Genomic DNA, 12,434 nt, shown 5'->3' with positions numbered 1-12,434 from the left:
CCCGGTGAGTTGTTACCACCTCTGGGAGGTGCGTGCTCTGCAGGGCGCATCAAGGAGTTGCTCCCCGGCCAGTGCTGGAGAGCAGCTGGCCAGAGGATCTTTGGGTTGCAAGGGGGACTCACTCAGAGATGAGCAGGTAGGCCAAGGAGGACTATAAGGGAAAGAACTTCCAACCCCAAAGCTCAAAAGGTGGGCGGGGGTGGGGAGAGAACTTAGACTATCAGGAGTTCTCTTCCTCTCCCCTCCCTCCACCCTGGGTGGAACTCTGCCTTCTCTGACACCTTGACCCTTCTGTTCCCACATACTTGCATAGGTCCTGTTACACCTGTTCCAAAGTCTTCCTCGTGTTCCGAGTCTTTCTCGCCTTAGTCCACGGCCCGCAGCTACGTGTGTCCCACATGCCCAGAAGAGAGGAGCCCATTGGTCCAGGTTGGGGCAGGTGTGCCTTCCCCTAATCTAGGCTGGCTGATGATGTGATGGGACTGACTCTCTGAGAAAAATGGTAGTACATTGTGGTAACTGTAGTCTAGACCTCATGTTTACTCAGTGTACTAGTTGTCTATTGCTCTATAACAAAGTATCGCCCAAGGCGTAGCAGCTGTGGGTCAGGAATCCAAGCGCAGCTCAGCTGGGAGTTCCTGCCTTGAGCTCTCATGAGGATGTGGCGGAGCTGGTCCCTGTGGTGGTGGTCATGTGATGGGGTGGTCTCTTTCCAAGACCACTCATTGTTGATGTCTAGCTGGTGGTGGGAAGCCAGGGCTCCTCACTGGCTGTTGGCTGGAGACCTAGGTCTCTCACCTTGGTGGTCTCACCACAGACTCAGTGTGCTTTCCCCAGAGTGATCCCAAAACAGCACCAGGGATGGCGGCTGGAGGATTTCTTAACCCAGCCTCAGAGGGAATAGAGCCACAGAGGGGGTGAACCAGGGTGGGAATGCCAGGTCTTGATGATTAGTGAGCCTATGCTGCCAGAAATGTTTATGTAGCGCCTGCTGTGCGCCAGGGACAGGGAAGGGCAAGCTGTGTGATGCAGTCTGGGGAAGCCTCCCCCCAGCACAGCAGGGCCCTCCCCCACTGTCCTGTCACCTTTCACACTGCCACCACCTCAGCTGCCCTCACAAATTCAGGTCTGTTAGCAGCTTTCCCTCATCAGATCTTCTTTGTGTGAAAGTGTAGGTCACGGCCACAGTAAGACACTTTGTATCACAGACCAGTATGTACAGGGGTACCATGAGAAGTCCATGGAAGATGACATTGAAAGCCAAGTCTATTTTGGTGCAAAAACAGTTCATGGAAAATGCATATTATGAAAACCCACATGTGGATTAAAAAGGTTTTGTATAAAATGAACTTTTTTAAAGAATACATTTTATTTTATTTATTCTTTCTTATTTGAAAAGCAAGCAGAATGAGAGAGATGGAGGGAGGGAGAGAGAACGAAAGATCTTCCATCAGCTGTTTCACTCCCCAAATTCCTGCAACAGCTAGGGCTGGGCCAGCCCAAAGCCAGGAGCCAGGAGCCAGTAACTGCATCCTGGTCTCCCTCATGGGTGGCAGGGACTTGAACCATCATTTGCTGCCTCCCCAGGATCCCATTAACAGGAAGCTAGATTGGAAGTAGAGAAGCCCAGCACTCTGATATGGAATGCAGGCATCCCAAGCAGTGATTTAACCTACTGGGCCACAATGCCCACTCCTAACTTATTTTAAAAATACTTTTTTAAAAATTAAAAAAAAATTATGTATTAATTTTATTAGAAAACTGAAGAGAAAGAGAGAGAGAGTGTGAGCTGCCATCTTCTGGTCTACTCCCCAAGTATTCAGAATAGCTAGGGCAGGTGGGGACAGGCTGAAGCAGGAGCCTGGCAGAGGCCCAGGTAACTGAGCCATCCCCTGCTGCTTCCCAGGGTGGAAATCGGCAGGAAGCTGGAATCGGATAATGAAGCCAAGACTCAAACCCAGCGCTCTGAATTGGCATACAGGGGTGGCAAGCAGTGTCTTGTTTTTTTTTAAAGATTTATTTAATATTTGAGAGGTGGAGACAGAGAGAGGTCTTCTATCCCCTGGTTCACTCCCCAGATAGCCACAATGGCCAGAGCTGTGCTGATCCGAAGCCAGGAGCCAGGAGCTTCTTCCCAGTCTCCCACGTGGGGGCAGGGGTCCAAAGGCTTGGACCATCTTCTTACTGCTTTCCCAGGCCATAGCAGAAAACTGTTTAGGAAGTGGAGCAGCTGGGACTCAAACTGGCATTCATATAGGATGATGGTGCTGCAGGGGCCGGCTTTTACCCGCTATGCCACAGCACCGGCCCCCAGGCAGTATCTTAACTGGTGTGCCAAGCACCTGCCCCCAAAATGAACTTCTTTTAATTCCTTTTTACACCAAGTTTTTGAAGTACCCAGGAATATTTGTGGACATGTTTATAACTGAAACAAATTTCCCAAGAGTTGACATCTTCACTCCCTCTTGTGTGTTCCGATATTTCCTAAGCTAGACCATTTCTGTGTTTATAAAAGCTGGTCTCGGCCTCAGGCGTCTCCCCGGCCGGCTGTTGCAGTGTGACGTGCCGTGTGGCAAGTGGGTAGCAAAGCATCACCCATTCTGCCCCCAGGACCCACGGAGCCCCTCCCCAGCCACCTGGCAGTGCTTCCCTGTGTGTCTGTCTATAGACTTCCCAGCGTATCCTCTCTTGGCTTCCTCTACTTGGAGCTCTCTTCTTTTTCCCACGTTGTCTGGAGAACCCTTACTCATCCTTTGACACCCAGTTTTAAGGTATTACCTCCTCCTTCCTTCTACCTGGACAGAAATGCCTGCTCTCTCCTCCGACTCCTAGAGTGTCTCACTGACACCTGGGGACAGCCTGGTGCCTCCTGGGAGCCTGTCCTAGGAGCACGCCCCCCAAGGCCACCCTATATTTTCATTGCATCTCTGTAAGAATGTTTACAAGGCCATTGAACAAATTAGCATCGCACAAATGACGGTGCCGCAAATGAGCAGTGTGCAGGGCTGGGGGTGCAGGTTTCCTGTCGGTGGAACCACGTGCACAGCGAGGCTCCCTCCCCCTGCGGGCCGTCGTCTCCCCGAGCGTTCATCCATCACAGGTACCCTCTGCACCGCGAGCTTGCCGCCACGTTCATGACTGCGGTTCGTCTGAGCTGCTCTGGCTTCTTTAGCTTTTTTCCTACTTTTCTGTATTGATGGAGACTGCGTAGGGAGAAATGGAGCCTTAGGCAGCACGGGGGGGGGGGGGGGGGCTGTCTGCGCGCCCGCCCGGTGGGGCTTTCCTGTGTGAAGTGGTGCGGAAGGAGGGTTTTGAGGTTTCTGAATATTTGCTTCTAAGTATCTAAGTAAGAGATTTGTTTACCCACGTTTGCACTATCTTGGCAAGCTGGCAGCCTAACAAAATATTTTCTGGTTGGTTTTGCATGTATGTGGTTTTTGTTTTTGATGGGGAGAAGAATTTACACTTTGGTTAAATTGTATTGAAATACAATGGCTGATTTTAAAAATTGCTGTTAACTTAAGGGTTGAAGCTAATATAATTCCCCAGGCTCAGCCTCTTGGGGACTGCTCATAGACTGTGCTGTGAGATGTAATCAGAGAAGAAGAAGAAAAAAAGATGCAAGCAGAAGCAATTAAAGTATTTCTCCAGTATTCTCATTTCTGCATTTGTCAATAGCCAAGTAACTGCCCAAAGGCGTGTGTGCGTATCTGGGGGAGGTGAAGGGCGGTGAAGATGGACTGAACAGATAATGACTGTGGAGTGTAATGAATGGGCTAGAGACAGGCACGCATCAGATGCAAAGAGACAGGAGTCATTCATTCAGTTCAAGCATTGTTTTTCAAATGAGGGTCATCTCCATTAGTGGATCCCAGAATCCTTTTACAAGTGTCTAACAGCATCTTTAAAAAGAGATAGCTGGGAACGGGCCTTCAGCTTCCCAGCTGGGAAATCACAGGGAGGGAGGTTAAAGGGAGGGGGGAGGGAAAGGGAGGGGAAGAGAGAGAGAAAGGGCAGGGAGCGCACTCCCTTCCACAGGCTCACTTCTCAAACGCCTGCCACAGTCTATCTGGGAGCCGGGAGCTCCATCCGGGTCTGCCAAGTGGGCAACTGGGGCGCTATTACTTGAGCCAGCACCTGCTGCCTCCCAGGGTCTGCATCAGCAGAAGGCTTGGTGTCCAGTGCAGGTACTCTTACAGGCATCTTTTTTTTCCCTCTAAAGATGTATTTATTTATTTGAAAGACAGAATTGAGGTGGGAGGGCGGAGTGGTGCAGCAGGTTAACGCCCTGGCCTGTAGCACCGGCATCCCATATGGAGACCTGGCTGCTCCACTTCCCATCCAGCTCTCTGCTGTGCCCTGGGAACGCAGTAGAAGATGGCCCAAGCACTTGGGCCCCTGCACCCACGTGGGAGACTGGGAAGAAGCTCCTGGTTCCTGGGTTTGGACTAGAGCAGCTCTGGCCATTGCAGCCAATTGGGGAGTGAACCAGGGGATGGAAGACCTCTCTCTCTCTCTCTCTCTCTCTCTCTGCCTCTCCTCTCTCGTGTATAACTTTGACTTTCAAAATAATAAAAATTTTTTAAAAATAGGAAAAAAGAGATAACATCTTAGAGAGAGAGAGGTCTTCCATCTGCTGGTTCACTCCCCAAGCCGGAGCTGGGCCAGTCCGAAGCCAGGAGTTTCTTCCACGTCTTCCTCAGAACACAGGCATCTCAACTGGCATCTTATCTATAGCCATTAGGCCAGATGCCTCACACCCCTGAAATACATATTTTTTCTTTTTAAAATAATTTATTTACTTGTGTATGTGTGTGTTTTAAGATTCATTTTTATTGGTTTGGATGACAGAGAGGCAGAGACAGATCTATCCTCTTGTTCACGCCCCAAAATGGCGGCAATGGGGGAGGGAGGCTGGGCCAGGCTGAAGGTGGGAGCCTGGAGTTCCATCCGGGTCTCCCATGTAGGTAGCAGAGTCCCAAAGACTTGGACCGTCCTCTGCTGCTTTCCCAGCCACACTAACAGGGAGCTGGAGTGGAACAGCCAGGACTGGACGGGCTGATACACTGGTATGGGATGCTGGCATCTGGAACACCTTAACCCACTGCCCTGCACAGGGGCCCCAGGAATTGTATTTCTGAAAGCTCCCCCAGGCGGTGAGGTACTGATGAAGCTTTGGCCTTTCAGAGGGCAGTTTTTACAGTCATTTAGACAGGAGATTGTTGGGACGCCAAGCAAGAGATGAGGCCCTGAACTTAGGTGGTGGCAAATGGTGAAGAGGGGCCAGACTGGAAGATCTGGGGGGGCAGGTTCCATGGTTTGAAGGACAGGAGAGAAGGTGGAGGAATCACAGATGATCCTAAAATAAGCTAGGTGAACAGTGGGTGCTACAATCGCAGACACAAGAGAGAAAGGGCAAATTCAGAGGGAGAGACGAGGCCCTGGGTTTTGCTGGGTGCCTGTGGAGGCACAGAAAGAGCTCCTCAAGTTGTCACCAGGCCCAGAGTGAGCTGCCCCGCAGAGCACCGCGGCCCCCGCTCTGATCCGTCTCTGAACGGCCTCTTGATCGATGCATGCTTAGCTTTATGATTTATTTATTTGAAAGGTAGAGTTACAGAGCGAGAGAAGGAGAGACAGAGGGAGAGAGGTCTTCCATCCGCTGGTTTACTCTCCAAATGGCCACAATGGCTAGGGCTGCCTATGCTTGGCTGGAGCCAGGAGCTTCTTCCCAGTCTCCCACATGGGTAACAGGGACTCGGGCCATCCTCTGCTGCTTTCCCAGGCGCATTAGCAGGGAGCTGGGTTGGAAGTGGAGCAGCCAGGACTCCATATGGATGCTGGTACTGCATTGTAACAGGCATTTAAAAGTTAAGCATATTTATGGGGTGCTGTGTGATGTTTCATTCCATAGATACATTGTGTAATATCCAGTCAGGGCAATTATTTTTATCCTTTCAAGCACTGAACACTTTATCCTGAAAGCATCAACAATCTTGTCTTCCAGGCTTTTTAAAAATAAACATACAGGACATTGTCTATGGTCACTCACTCTACTGTACCATAGGATCCCAGAACTTCTCGTATCTGGTTGTACCCAAGTCTGTATCTCTCAGCCTCTCCCTGTCCCTCCCTCCCTCCCCAGTCATCCTATGCTTGACTTCTCTGAGAGACCTATTTTTTGGACTCCGTGTGTGAGTGAGCTCATGTGATGGTTGGCCCGTTTCACTGTTTAGGATCTCCAGGTCCAGCCATGTTGTTGCAGGTGACAAGATCTCAGCCTTTTGGTGGCTGAGTCATAGTCCCTGATTGTTTCAGTTCTGACTCTTTCTAACCTCACTCTTAAGGCACCCATAAATACATCTCACTGTAGATGACTGGTGTGATTTATCACAAGAGGGATATCTAAATGTTTGGGAGTATGGGAGTACTTGTACTTTTGCTGAGGGTGTCATCTTTACAGTATTAAGGTACCAAAAAAATAGAATGAGTATTTTGAAGATTTAGTAAGGAAAGAATTGTACGGTCTGGGGGTATTCTATGCAGTCTGTAAAGATGCCTGAATAACTCTCCTGTGCTCAGATAAGAATGTGGCTTTTTACTTATCAAAGTACTTGTGGTAACCCAGTGTCCCTACTTCAGTTAAAGATTTCTTAAAATATTACTATTGTTATTTTATTTCATCTGGGAGAGAGAGAGAGAGCAAGCACCCATCCTCTGACTCACTGCCCAAATGCCCATGATGGCCAGGGTTGTGGCAAAGCTGGGAGCCAGGAATTCAATTCAGGTCTCCCACATAAGTGCCAGGGACCCAATTACTTGAGCCATCACCTCCTTCCTACTTTGGTCTGCATTGGCGGGAAGCTGGAGTCAGGTATTGACCCCCATACAGGACGCAGACTATCTAACTGCTGGCCCAAATACCTGTCTCCTTTTTAGCATTTTTATTTGAGGGGAAGAGAGGCAAAAAAGAGAAAGAGAGAAAGAGGGAGAGGGAGATAGAGAGAGAGAGCACATGCGAGCAAACTCTCATTCACTGGTTTATTCTCCAAATAAACTGGGGCTGGGCCAGAGCTGAAGCCAAGAGACCGGAACTCAATGCAGGTCACCTACAATTGGCAGAAACCCAATTGTTTGAGCCATCACCTGCTGCCTCCCCAGGTGCACACTAGCAGGAAGCCAGACTAGGAAGCAGGAAGCAGGGGCATAGCCAGGAATTGAACCCAGGCACTCTCATGCGGGACACCCGTGTCTTAACCACTAGACCAAATATTTGCTCCTCTCAGCTTTTTTTCTATGGATTTTTTTGGTTGTTTATAGTTTATCTTGGTACCTGCTGTGTTATATTCTTTTTATTTTCCATCAGAATCCTATCTCTAGTTATTTTCTCGTCTTGAACGTGTGCTTGCAAGTCATTATAGGGGGAGACACCTTCTTTGGGTGTCTCACCTCTTGGTCATTTAATCTGCAGAAGGGACACTGGCGTGTGTAGAGTGCGCAGGTGGCTTCTCTCAGAGGCTGGATTTTCTCACCAAGTTCCAGTGGCGCTTTACCAGTGGCACCCCAAAGCCTCACTGCATGACCTTCACTCCACATCCTCTGCAAGCTGCTATCCCTCTGGGCAGGGTGGACTGGAAGAAATGCTGTGTTTAGGATCTCCGGGACAGTCCCGGAGGGCCTGGGAGCTGGTGAGTGACGGGTCCAAGCCATGACTCCCAGCAGCCTCTGGTGCCCTCACCTGCTGGCTGGCTCTCCTCCCCCTCACTACTCTGGGGAAACAGGCTAACTATGTAAGACCAGTGGGAGTGCTGAGTGCCTTTTTTTTTTTTTTTTTTAACAGCTCTACTATGCTGTATTAACTCCGTATCCTTGAACTAGAAGCTTGTAGGAGTTAAGCTTTTTTTAAAAGTCTTTCAAGGAAAATAACCAGCTTGAAATATCTTGAAATATGTCATGACTAGAATAGCCTTAGTCCCAACAAAGATGATTTAAAGTGTTTATATCCATATATCGAATAAAATAATGTAGGCAAGGTATCGAAAACATTTGTCATCACTCCAGTAAATTGCTTGTTTATTACTGCCTTACAAATGATCCCACATTACTTGTAGTGATAGTAAGAACCACAACTACAGCAGTACTGTTGAATATTTACTATGTATCGGTCACTAAAGCAACAGTTTTGTATATACCTAGTATCATTTAACTCTCCCCACCAACCTGAGACACTTAAGTGCACTTCATTAAGTTCCTGGGAAATGGAATTAAAAAACCAGTTTGGGAGCAGATCTGCAACCCACATAGTAGTACTTGAGTTTGATTCCTGATCTGGCTCCTGACTCCAGCTTCCTCCTAATGCAGACTGTGAGAGGCAGCAGTAATGGCTCAACTAATCAGTTCCTGCCACTCACAGAGGAGACCTGGATTCCATTCATGGCTCTGGCCTCTGCTCCACCCAGCCCACATAGGCATTTGCGGAGTGATCCAGCAGATGGGAGCTCTCCGTCTCTCTGATTCTCAAATAATAAAAGTACTGTTTTAAAAAGGATAAGTTTATTTTGGTGCAAAAAAACTTGAAATCCAAATATAGTTTGTTTTATAATTCGCATTTTCCACAAAATTTTTGAAGACCCCTTGTATGCTTGGATTTCATTTTCTTTTTCAAGAGGCAGAGAGATAGAAAGCTGGTTCATTCCCCGAAGGCCAAGGCTCTGAGTGGGGTGGAAGCCAAAGCCAGGAGCTGCGAACCCAATCACATGGGCAGCAGGTACCTAATTACCGAAGCCATCATGGTACCTCCCCAGAGCCGCATTAGCAAGAGGCTGGAGACAGGAGCCAGAGCAGGTGTCAAACCCAGGTTCTCTGTCATGGGACACACCGGTGTCTTGACTGTTAGGCCAAATACCTGTCCATTCACAAACTTTTCAAATACCTTTTAGGTATTGTTATCTCCATTTTATCGATGAAGAAACTGAGGTAAGAGAAGTTAAGACAAAGTAGGCCAAGATCATATGTCTTTAAAAGTAGCAAAGATAAAAACTAACTGGAGGGAGAACCCTATGCCTTGAGCTGCACTGCCTGTGGTCACCAGCTAGGCAATAGCTGTATGTGGGCTAGGGAGGCTGACTTTACCCCCTCACTATAAAAGTCTCTAGACAGAGAAACTCATTTCTTGCATTTGTACGGGTCTTGTGGACGGGGCTGTCTTCCCTTTATCCCAAAAGTACTAATTGTAAGCTAACTACACGCCAAGTCTTCTGCAAGGCCCTTGGAGAATATAAAGATGGAGGTAGTGATTTGGTGCCCTTGAGGCTGTCTGGGCCCAGGAGGGAAGATGAGAGAGATTCATTGCTCAGTGTATGTGGTTGTCCTTGGGTCTTCAGATGTGGCTCAACCTGACACCTAATTAAAATAAGGCACTTTAATGTTGACCGAATTAGTGACCCGTCATTATGTATCAGTCATCAAGCTAAATATTTTGCAGGCACTAGTTCCTGATTCCTTAAAATAACTCTCAGAGGTGAGTACTATAATTATCTTCATTTCATCAGTGAGGAAGTTGACGCTCTGATGGGTGAAATGACCTGCCCAAAGCCACAGCCCTGTGAATGACAGAGGTGGAATTTGAACCCAGATCAGTCTGAGTCCACAGTCACTACATGAATGTCTTAGAATATAAGTACCTCTGAAAGGCAGAAATACAGATGTGCACCTGACATATGCACACTGAGAATGTAAGCTTCTTTATCTCACCTACACTGTGAGGAGCACTTGCTCACGGATCTGCTGTGTTGGATATTTCTGTACTCTGCACACATCTGGCTGTGCATATCCTCACTTCGTCTCCACCACTTGCCTTCTCCCCTCTGAGAGTCGCTGACCAATCAAGGGGAACATTTGGAAGGAGAAAAAACATTACCACCTTCCCTTTTAATTGTTATGAGGACATTGGGCCTGTTTATTTGCTGGCCTGAGCCCCATACTAGAACATTTCAGTTCTAATTACATTGTCTTTTTTTTTTTAACCTGTGTCCAGTTGCCCTTCTTAGGGGATCAGAGAAATGACCATTTAATTGTTTGTCAATAAATGTTAATATAATTACAATTACTTGCAGAGAGTAAGGCCATTTTAAGAACTTTACTCTTAAAAAATTTCCTTAACTTACATTCAGATACCAAAACCCTGTGTATATGCACTATAATTGTACATTTTACATATGAAGGGACAGCCCTTACTTCATCACATGGGGGAAAAAAGAAGTCTTTTTGCTTTGCCACATTGTGAATGCCCACAACGGTACCTGGAGAATCTTAAATTCTCCCCTCACTGCTCTTAGTATTTTGCAAACCCCTCCCCCAGATTTAAAATTAGATTTGACAACTGGCATTCTCAAAGTAGGTCTTCACTAATTAGAGGGTTGTCCTCTCTGCCTCTGTCACACCACTGAACTCTTAATCTTGCACTGAGAAGGCAGGACTGCTTGTTCCCAAGATCCTTTTCGTGCATGGCTGAGGGTGAGTTTTGGAATCAACCAGACCTGGGTTCTGCTGTCTGCCCTTGTGACACTGGTGGCCCCGGGCAAAATACTTGTATTCACTGGGAGTGTCATTTGCAAAATCAGGATACTGAAACTTTATTCTACAGGTTTAAGTGTGGTTCCCGTGATAACGTATGTGTCTAACATAAGGCTGGGTGGACGTAGCAGTTCCTCAGAGTCAGTGCGGTTCCACTGGAGTGCTCTGTGGAAGGTCTGCGATGCCTTGGGCTCTTCTTGAGGATGTCAATTCAGCTGCTTTGGGTCACCTTTCAGTGACTTCATGGTTCCTTGGCGTTTTGGGCCGACTTGGGAGGCTTTCTTTCTGAAGTCCATTAATGTTTCATTGGAGCTGTGGAGCAACAGCTGTTAAGCTTGCTTGGTGGGCCCTAATTGCAACGAATAATCCATGGGCTCCTCCAAAATGTACTTCTTCAAGATGGGTGTTATTAAATTCCATCCAATCCAAAGACACTTTAAAACATGTTTAAAATTTTCCCGAACCAATCAGAAAACTGGTTGGTTCAGGGAGTAAATGTAGCAAAATATGCTAATTTATGCAAAGACTACTGTTGGAGGAAGGCCCTGGCTGAATTTGAAGTAAAACATCTTCTGAGAAAACACCTTGATGATACTATGTGATACTAAATGACTGAAGGTGTTTTCAAGTCATGTTTAAATACAAAGCAATTGCTAAAACAAGATAAGGTTTATTTTTAAAAAGATCTTCTATGCTGAATATGACAACATTGTATTCTAGCCTTGACATGCTTATTTTGTGCAATATAGTCTAGTTACAGGAGCCTTCTATAAATAGAAGCAAGGTGCACCACCATTAAGATTTTTACGCTAATAGAATATATAAACCACACAATAATTCCATTTAAATAATTTAAGTCTAGGGATAATTTTATTTAGAACTCCCCATAATTTCTAGGTTTGAGCACTTGTGTTTATCAGCAAGACCACTTACTATATGTGTTACAAACTAATTAATTTTGCAACAACTCTGAATTTTCCTTATGTCCTTCCTTAAACCCAATTTACATTCTTGTTCAGTTCATGTTTTATGTTTCTTTGAGTTTATTTGAAAACAAAAGACAACAACAAACCCCCACCCTGTTTTGGGGGCATCCGCTGTTAAACTGGACTACAGAGGAGCCCACTCCTACTCTGTGCTCTCCTAATTGACATTTATTGAAGCGCTTTGGATATTAGATATTAAGGGAGCGGTCCCAATAATTTGAGATTTGAGATTTAAAACAGGTGGCAATTATACTTGGACTAAAGAGTATTAAAAGGTAGCTCCCCTATTTAAAGAGGGGCGTATTTAACGAAAAATCGTAAGCCTAGAGGTCAGAGGAACCTGTCCAGAGAAAGCAGTGGGAATTGAGTGATTTGTTTAGCTCCTCACCTTCCCTTGGTCTCCAGTTTTGTTTTCCTTTTTAATGTTGACATACAAGGTTCACAGCTAAGGCTGCAAGCATTTGGGGAATGGGGAATGGAAAAAGAGGGTGTTGCAAAGTTTAGTACCTTTAAAAGTTAGGGTGAGCCAGTTAGTCACCAGATAACTAAGTTAAAAGTGGTGTTTTCGTTTTTAAAAAGCACATACAAAAAACTTTATTTACAGTGGCTCGCTTTAATAAGGTTTCAAACAAATGCCGTGTTTTTTCTTTAACCTCCCCCCCACCCCGATTCGAGCTAAAACCGGAGTGTGTGTGTGTGTGTCTGGCTGGCTCCATGTGTAATTCGCCTGCAGAGGATTGGCACGCCGTCTGTGGACCTTTATTTTAAAAGCTCCCCCCCCCCCAAAAAAAAAAAACTGTCTAATAAACCCCCAATACATTTCTGAAGTTCAAAAGAATCCCAAAGGAATCAAGAATTAACAATCTTGGAGCTTGA

General features: G+C 46.5%; 1 protein-coding gene across 8 annotated transcripts in view; it reads left to right on the top strand.

Annotated features, from left to right (window-relative positions):
- BICRAL (BICRA like chromatin remodeling complex associated protein) overlaps positions 1 to 12,434 on the top strand; it is a 110,965-nt gene that overhangs the window by 18,331 nt on the left and 80,200 nt on the right. Inside the window, exon 1 of one of the 8 annotated variants that reach the window (XM_089333948.1) lies at positions 10,493 to 10,512. The exons of the other annotated variants lie outside the window; for them this stretch is intronic. The gene's annotated coding sequence lies outside the window, so the exon portion shown is untranslated. Of the gene's footprint in view, positions 1 to 10,492; positions 10,513 to 12,434 lie in introns of those variants that run through there. 8 annotated transcript variants of the gene reach the window in all.

Source organism: Oryctolagus cuniculus, chromosome 5 (assembly GCF_051225735.1).
Source record: "Oryctolagus cuniculus isolate XC-2025 breed Fujian yellow rabbit chromosome 5, ASM5122573v1, whole genome shotgun sequence".
In the NCBI taxonomy this organism is placed as follows: Eukaryota; Metazoa; Chordata; class Mammalia; order Lagomorpha; family Leporidae; genus Oryctolagus; species Oryctolagus cuniculus.
The sequence above is the reverse complement of the archived record's forward strand: the minus strand, read 5'-3'. Positions and strand labels throughout refer to the sequence as shown.